The 8,133-nt window shown below is 43.6% G+C and overlaps 1 long non-coding RNA gene and 1 pseudogene across 1 annotated transcript; both read left to right on the forward strand.

Moving 5' to 3' along the window:
• The first annotated feature begins 708 nt into the window (after positions 1–708).
• LOC109866953 (UPF0577 protein KIAA1324-like homolog) lies at positions 709–2,099 on the forward strand (annotated as a pseudogene).
• A 4,939-nt stretch (positions 2,100–7,038) lies between these two features.
• On the forward strand, positions 7,039–8,133 carry LOC116352847 (uncharacterized). Its single transcript, XR_004204763.1, has 3 exons — positions 7,039–7,295; positions 7,446–7,546; positions 7,945–8,133. It is a non-coding gene; the product is annotated as an uncharacterized LOC116352847 (long non-coding RNA).

An 8,133-nucleotide genomic window follows, 5' to 3' on the forward strand; every position in this document is an offset into this window, starting at 1 on the left:
ACAGGTCCCAGACGTGCTCAATGGGATTGAGATCCGGGCTCTTGGCAGAACATTGACATTCCTGTTTTGCAGGAAATCACACACAGAAAGAGCAGTACGGCTGGTGGCATTGTCATGCTGGAGGGTCATGTCAGGACGAGCCTGCAGGAAGCGTACCACATGAGGGAGGAGGATGTCTTCCCTGTAACGCACAGTGTTGAGATTGCCTGCAATGACAACAAGCTCAGTCCGACGATGCTGTGACACATCGCCCCAGACCATGACTGACCCTCCACCTCCCTCCAAATCGATCCCGCTCCAGAGTACTGTCCTCGGTGTAACGCTCATTCCTTTGACAATAAACGCAAATCCGACCATCTCCCCTGGTGAGACAAAACCGCGACTCGTCAGTGAAGAGCACTTTTTGCCAGTCCTGTCTGGTCCTGCGACCATGGGTTTGTGCCCATAGGCAACGTTGTTGCTGGTGATGTCTGGTGAGGGCCTGCCTTACAACAGGCCTACAAGCCCTAAGTCCAGCCTCTCTCAGCCTATTGAGGACAGTCTGAGCACTGATGGAGGGATTATGCGTTCCTGGTGTGACTCGGGCAGTTGTTGTTGCCATTCTGTACCTGTCCTGCAGGTGTGATGTTCGGATATACCGATCCTGTGCAGGTGTTGTTACACGTGGTCTGCCACTAATGCGGACTAATGAGGACGATCAGCTGTCCATCCTGTCTCCCTGTAACGCTGTCTTAGGCGTCTCACCGTGAGACATGCCCCCCTGCAACCCCGGTTTCTGTAACAACAACACAGCTACCTGCTCTCCCTGCCCCCCTGGGACATTCTCTGATGGGGTCAAAGCTAACAAAATAGCCCTTTCTCCCTTGTCCTTTCTGCTTTCCCAATGGGCGCTGGTTTTTATTTAGGTTTGATTTCCAAAATGTTGATCTCTTTCTCTCCCTCTCCTCTCCCCATTCTCTCTCTCTCCCAGTGTGTGAGTCGTGTCTGGCAGGTACTGAGCCTGCTGTAGGTTATCAGTTTAAGTGGTGGAATGTTGTACCAGCCAACATGAAGATGTCCTGCATCAACGTGAGAAGCTCCAAGTGTGACGGTATTAACGGTGGGTTGGTGCAGCTGCACTCGCTGAGGTCTAGAGGGCACTGTTGCTCTTTACTGTTGTTGACATGTTCCTCTTAGGCTATGGGGTAAGAGGAACAACCCTCCTGGAAAGCTGCTGATATGCAGGCTTTTACCGCAGGATAAGAATAAAGAGAGACTATCTCTCCAGATGGAGGGTTGGGTACCTCTGCCTTCAGCAAAATGCATAGGTGGGCCATGAGACACATTTGAGTTAGTCAGGGAAGACCCTGTTGTGTGTGTGTGTCTGTTCTGATATGTATGTATCTCCCTAAGGTTGGGAGGTAGCGGGGAATCATATCTGCAGTGGCGCACGGGGCTCTGATAATGACTACCTCATCCTCAACCGTCTGTTAACCTCAATCTGTCTGTCACTGTCTCTCGCTCTCTTCCCCTCTCCTTCTTGCTCTCTCTTAATGTGTGTGTGTGTCCATCCTCAGGCCTCAGTAACAAGTGGTGTAGGGACAGAGTTTAACCATATCATCTTTGAGTTTGACATGGTGTGTTCAGCTGACTGTGAGCTGTACTTTATGATGGTGAGAACAGCACAAGATAAAGAAAAACCCACACTCACTGCAAACTACACAGTAGCATATACACAAGTGTGTGGGCATTTCTATTCCTTTAATATGACTTTTGTAATTGGCAACTGGAAAATAGTTGGACATGTGTAAACTACTTTTGAATGTGTAAAGGAAATGACATCACTGTGTGTAGGATATAAACAGGAAGAGAAAAACGGTGGTGGAGTTGTGGGAGGGCAGTAAGGTCAGACAGTCATACACATACATCGTGACCAAGAACACCTCTGTATCATACACATAGGCTTTCCAGAGGACCAACCAAGCCTCTGACGTCAGTACAGACACACAATGCAGTAACACACACACACAATGCAGTAACACAGACACCCAATTGTATACTAATAGAGCACTTTCTCTCCTCCAGGACCAGGAGTCCCCACAAGAATAGTAAACAAACAAAAATTTGACCAATTGGGGACACGATGCTATTTCTAGGGGGTTTAGGGTTAAGGTTAGAATTAGTGTTAGGGTTAGAATTACGTTTAGGGTTAGGAGCTAGGGTTAGGGTTAAGGTTAGGTTTTTGGGTTAGGGTTAGGGTAAGAATACGGGTGAGGGAAAATAGGATTTTGAATGGGACTGAATTGTGTCCCCCCACACGGTTAGCTGTACAAGACTGTGTGTGTGTGTGTGAAGGTGGGTCGAGCTTGGTGAATAAAAGTGTGTGTCCATTGTTTCTTCCACAAGTTGCATAATAGTGCACAACTGAATGTGTGTGTGTTTATCCTACTCTGATAACAAAGTGTCTCAGAGTTTTGACTACAGTTCTCTCGGCTCTGTTGGAACACTGATGAACAGACCCAGTTTTACCTCTAAAGGAACTAAGTACTACTACCTCTTCAACATCAGCCTCTGTGGAGAGGTACGCAGGCACACGCACACACACATTGATTAACAATATTTTCAACCTACAATTACATTGTGATCCTGAATTGAGCTTCAATTTCTCAGGATAGGAGGGCTGTGTGTACAGATAATGTGACTGACCTATCCAGCGCCGACTCTCAGAGAGAGACAGGGGAATCAGCCAATGTGGTGGAGAGTTTCATCTGTCAATCAACCATCATCCCCTCCAGTGGGCGGGGCTTCCGCACAGCACTATCCTCCCAGTCCACCAGCTCAGCAGACACGTTCTTGGGTGAGTACACACAACAACACACTTTCCTTGTAACCTGATGCCAATCTTTGTCACTGGTATAGAATATGTGTTGTTTGATTGATTTATGGACAGGGTTGGGGAGTAACGGATTACATGAAAACTAATCCACTACGTTACCAGCAAAAATATTGTAATCAGATTACATATACTTTTGAAAATCTAGATTACTTCTTGGATTAATTTTCAATTCAGAAAGGATGTTTGCGAGAAATTGTTTGAGGACACCTTTCTGTTTTCTCAATGACATTCTAATCAGCATTGAAAAAAAGTGTTGCAAGCTTAAGTAGGTTCTGCCTGAGCGAGTCTGACCACAAGTCAGAGACCACTGATGACACAGCAAATGTGTTTGATGGATCGCGGAAAAAGAGCAGGAATAGGCTTTTGTAGGCTACAGTGCAAGCTATGTCTTCCAATGGTGCGACTGCTGTCGGCATCCAAAGATGATCCAACTTGAATAAACGCTTAGCGGTAAGGATGACAGCAGTGGTGTCATCTACAGGCAATACATTATCACTTATTATTGACATCTACATAGCGCATTGATGTGAATCACATTGCTAGTCTCTCATTTACCTATTTGCACCTTACGGATTGTGGTTGTTGTGGATGGCTGTTCACTAATGTATATATTTATTATAATTTTTTACATTTTTATTTAACCTTTTATTAAAATAGGCAAGTCAGTTAAAATTCTTATTTAGAATGATGGCCTTCACCGGCCAAACACGGACGACACTGGACCAATTGTGCACCACCCTATGGGACTCCCAATCACGGCCGGTTGTGATACAGCTTGGATTCAAACCAGGGTGTCTGTAGTGACGCCTCTAGCACTGAGAGGTGCACCACTCGGGAGCCCTAACCCAATAATGGTTGAATTGAAGAAGTTTAAGCTGCCTATTAATCATTATTTTTGCAATCAACGGACAGCCGGTGAAAAATGCCCTCTTGCAACAGCTGCATGGTGCGGATCTCAGCCTATGAAATACAAATGTGAGGGAGTTCCTATGTTCTAAACTTCTCCACGGTATTGTGCTCCAAACTGTCAAAGACTGTTAAGACTGTTAACTGTTAAGAAAACCACGAGTGGGGCTTCTATTGCTCAATCTAATTATTGCTGGAAAAGGCCCAACAGACACATGCTCAAACTCGTGCACTTTTGATAGTCTTAAAAGGGGCAATCTTAATTTTTAATTTTTAAATAAATGAGTGATATACACTACCAGTCAAAAGTTTTAGAACACCTACTCATTCCAGGGTTTTTCTTTATTTTACTATTTTCTACATTGTAGAATAATAATGAAGACATCAAAACTAGGAAATAACACATATGGAATCATGTAGTAACCAAAACAGTGTTACACAAATCAAAATATATTTGAGATCTTCAAATTGCCACCCTTTGCCTTGATGACAGCTTTGGACACTCTTGGCATTCTCTCAACCAGCATCATGAGATAGTCACCTGCATTTTAATTAACAGGTGTGCCTTGTTAAAGTTCATTTGTGGTATTTCTTTCCTTAATGTGTTTGAGCCAATCAGTTGTGTTTTTGACAAGGTAGGGATGGTATACAGAAGATAGCCCTGTTTGGTAAAAGACCAAGACCATATTATGGCAAGAAAAGCTCAAATAATTAAAGAGAAACAACAGTCCATCATTACTTTAAGACATGAAGGTCAGTCAACTTCGGAAAAGTGCAGTCGCATATCCATCATGCGCTATGATGAAACTGGCTCTAATGAGGACCTCCACAGGAATGGAAGACCCAGAGTTACCTCTGCTGCAGTGGATAAGTTCATTAGAGTTACCAGCCACAGAATTTGCAGCCCAAATAAATGCTTCAGAGTTCAAGTAACAGACACATCTCAACATCAACTGTTCAGAGGAGACTGTGTGAATCAGGCCTTCGTGGTTGAATTGCTGCAAAGAAACCACTACTAAAGGACACCAATAATAAGAAGAGACTTGCTTGGGCCAAGAAACACACGCAATGGACATTAGACCGGTGTAAATCTGTCCTTTGGTCTAGAGTCCAAATTGTAGATTTTTGGTTCCAACCGCCATGTCTTTGTGAGACGCCGTGTGGGTGAACGGATGATCTCTGCATGTGTATTTCCCACCGTAAAGCATGAAGGAGGAGGTGTGATGGTGTGGGGGTGCTTTGCTGGTGACACTGTCTGTGATTTTATTTAGAATTCAAGGCACACTAAATCTGCATGGCTACCACAGCATTCTGCAGCGATATGCCATCCCATCTGGTTTGCGCTTAGTGGGATGACCTAGTGGGATGACCTTAGATGACTTGGCCTCCACAATCCCCCGACCTCAACCAAATTGAGACTGTTTGGGATGAGTTGGACCGCCGAGTGAAGGAAAAGCAGCCAACAAGTATTCAGCATATGTGGGAACTCCTTCAAGACTGTTGGAAAAGCAATCCAGATGAAGCTGGTTGAGAGAATGCCAAGCGTGTGCAAAGCTGTCATTAAGGTAAAGGGTGGCTATTTGAAGAATCTCAAATATAAAAAATATTTTGATTTTTCATGGTTACTACATGATTCCTTGTGTTATTTCATAGTTTTGATATCTTCACTATTACTCTACAATATAGTGCAAATAAAGAAAAGCCCTTGGATGAGTAGTTGTTCTAAAAATGTTGACAGGTAGTGTATATCCACTGATTCCACTTGAATGAGCTTTGTTCAACTGTCACACTCCATGAGAACCCAACATATAAAGTTGTTTTTCTCCAATGTTTGCAAACATTGTAAATGTACACAAACACTGTGTGGCCTAAAAATATGGTTAAAACAATACTTTTTAGTTAATGGATGGTCAGTCCTTGCATCCATTACTCTGTCTATTAATCTGAGAGTAAATCAGCTTTTTACCAAAACAGAGGCAGGGTGAGGCTTTGTTATTGTTTCAAATGTAGATTCACCCTTTAAACGGCTGCAAATGATTGAGATTTCAAAGTGTCACCAACAAAAACGTAAACAATAGGCCTATACAGTGGGGCAAAAAAGTATTTAGTCAGCCACCAATTGTGCAAGTTCTCCCACTTAAAAAGATGAGAGAGGCCTGTAATTTTCATCATAGGTACACTTCAACTATGACAGACAAAATGAGGGGAGGCTTGCAAGCCGAAGAATACCATCCCAACCGTGAAGCACAGGGGGTGGCAGCATCATGTTGTGGGGGTGCTTTGCTGCAGGAGGGACTGGTGCACTTCACAAAATAGATGGCATCATGAGGATGGAAAATTATGTGGATAAATTGAAGCAGCATCTCAAGACATCAGTCAGGAAGTTAAAGCTTGGTTGCAAATGACACCAAGCACACTTCCAAAGTTGTGGCAAAATGGCTTAAGGACAACACAGTCAAGGTATTGGTGTGGCCATCTCAAAGCTCTGACCTCAATCCTATAGAAAATGTGAGGGCAGAACTGAAAATGCGTGTGGAGCAAGGAGGCCTAAAAACCCAATCCAGTTACCAGCTCTGTCAGGAGGAATGTGCCAAACCCAACCTATTGTGGAAAGCCGGGTAGGGTAGGGTAGCCTAGTGGTTAGAGCGTTGGACTAGTAACCGAAAGGCTGCAAGTTCAAATCCCCGAGCTGACAAGGTACAAATCTGTTGCAAGTTCAAAGGTTGCAAGTTTGAATCCCCGAGCTGACAAGGTACAAATCTGTCGTTCTGCCCCTGAACAGACAGTTAACCCACTGTTCCTAGGCCGTCATTGAAAATAAGAATTTGTTCTTAACTGACTTGCCTAGTTAAATAGGCAGGTAAAATAAAAAAAAGTTTGTGGAAGGCTACCTGAAACGTTTGACCCAAGTTAAACAATTTAAAGGCAATGCTACCAAATACTAATTGAGTGTATGTAAACTTCTGACCCACTGGGCATGTGATGAATGAAATAAAAGCTGAAATATATCATTCTCTCTACTATTATTCTGACATTTCACATTCTTAAAATAAAGTGGTGATCCTAATTTACCTAAGACGGGGCATCTTTACTAGCATTAAATGTCAGTAATTGTGAAAAACTGAGTTTAAATGTATTTGGCTAAGGTGTATGTAAATTTCTGACTTCAATTGTATATAATTCAACTTTATCATGTGTGTTCCTGCTCTCTCCCCAGGACACGCTGTATGTGTAGAATGAACCAAAGTTGTGTAAAGGAGGGGTGTCCCTCCCAGAGAACAAGACCTCTCTGTGTAGTAGCATGGACCTCTTGGTACAGGTGGGGGCGGCGATAGGAGCATTCATTAGAAAGGTAGCTAGTACCTGTAATGGATTACATTTAGAAAGTAACCTTCCCAACCCTGTTGATGGCTGAATGTGTGTAGGAGCACCAGTGGCCCCTGGATGGAGTGAAGGCAAGACCAGACTTGTTCTATAAGACCACCAACAAAGTCCTAAATGCAAACTTCTACCGGTAGGTTTATGTTCTCTACATCTTAAAACACATTCTAAAACAACCTCTTCTGTGGATACTGTTATTGGGGCCCAGCTAGTAGTTTTTAGTAGCTCTTACACAGTAGTACCCTGTTGTTTTTTCACCATATGTTGTGTTTCTATTGATTAGTTCTCTGGGGCAACCTCTGCATGTGAAGCAGGTCGTAATGTGGTGGTGACACTTCGCTGTAACTCGGATAGGAGCTCCCAAGGAGAACTCACAGTACCCAGGTACTTACTGTCTGTCTTGCTCCTTACCGCTCCTCTTCCCCCTCTCTCTTTCTCTCTTTTCCTCTTTCTGTCTTTCTCAGAAACTGCAGCCTCAATGGAGTTTTCTACTAAAAGGAGCGACTTGAAAGAAGTCCAAGCTCGAAATGAACTGCAAACTGAATTCACAGAAAATCTGAATCCTCTTGTGACTGTCAAATTAGTATGGAGTAGTTTGTTTTTACTCCCAGGCAGCTAGTTATCTAACTCTGTGTGATGGGGCTGCAGGCTGGGGGAATGAAGGAAACTGAAGACAAACATGGATTTAGCATTCAGATTTGATTAGATAAAATCTCATTGAGACTGTCCTTATAAAGTAATGGTTACATACATAACAGTTACGGTATATTTCTCTGTTGTAGTCAGTGTCCGGCTGGGAGATGTGACGGCTGTACCTCGAGGGCGTGTCCTCAGTGTACCACCACGGACTACCACCAGATAGAGACAGCCTGCAAGGGAGGTGTGTGCGTGTGTTATACTTACCATTCTCTATGTTCAGTTATAAACCGGGTGGTTCGAGCCCTGAATGCTGATTGGCTGAAAGCTGTGGT

The sequence above is a fragment of the Oncorhynchus kisutch genome, linkage group LG22, assembly GCF_002021735.2.
Source record: "Oncorhynchus kisutch isolate 150728-3 linkage group LG22, Okis_V2, whole genome shotgun sequence".
Taxonomy (NCBI): Eukaryota; Metazoa; Chordata; class Actinopteri; order Salmoniformes; family Salmonidae; genus Oncorhynchus; species Oncorhynchus kisutch.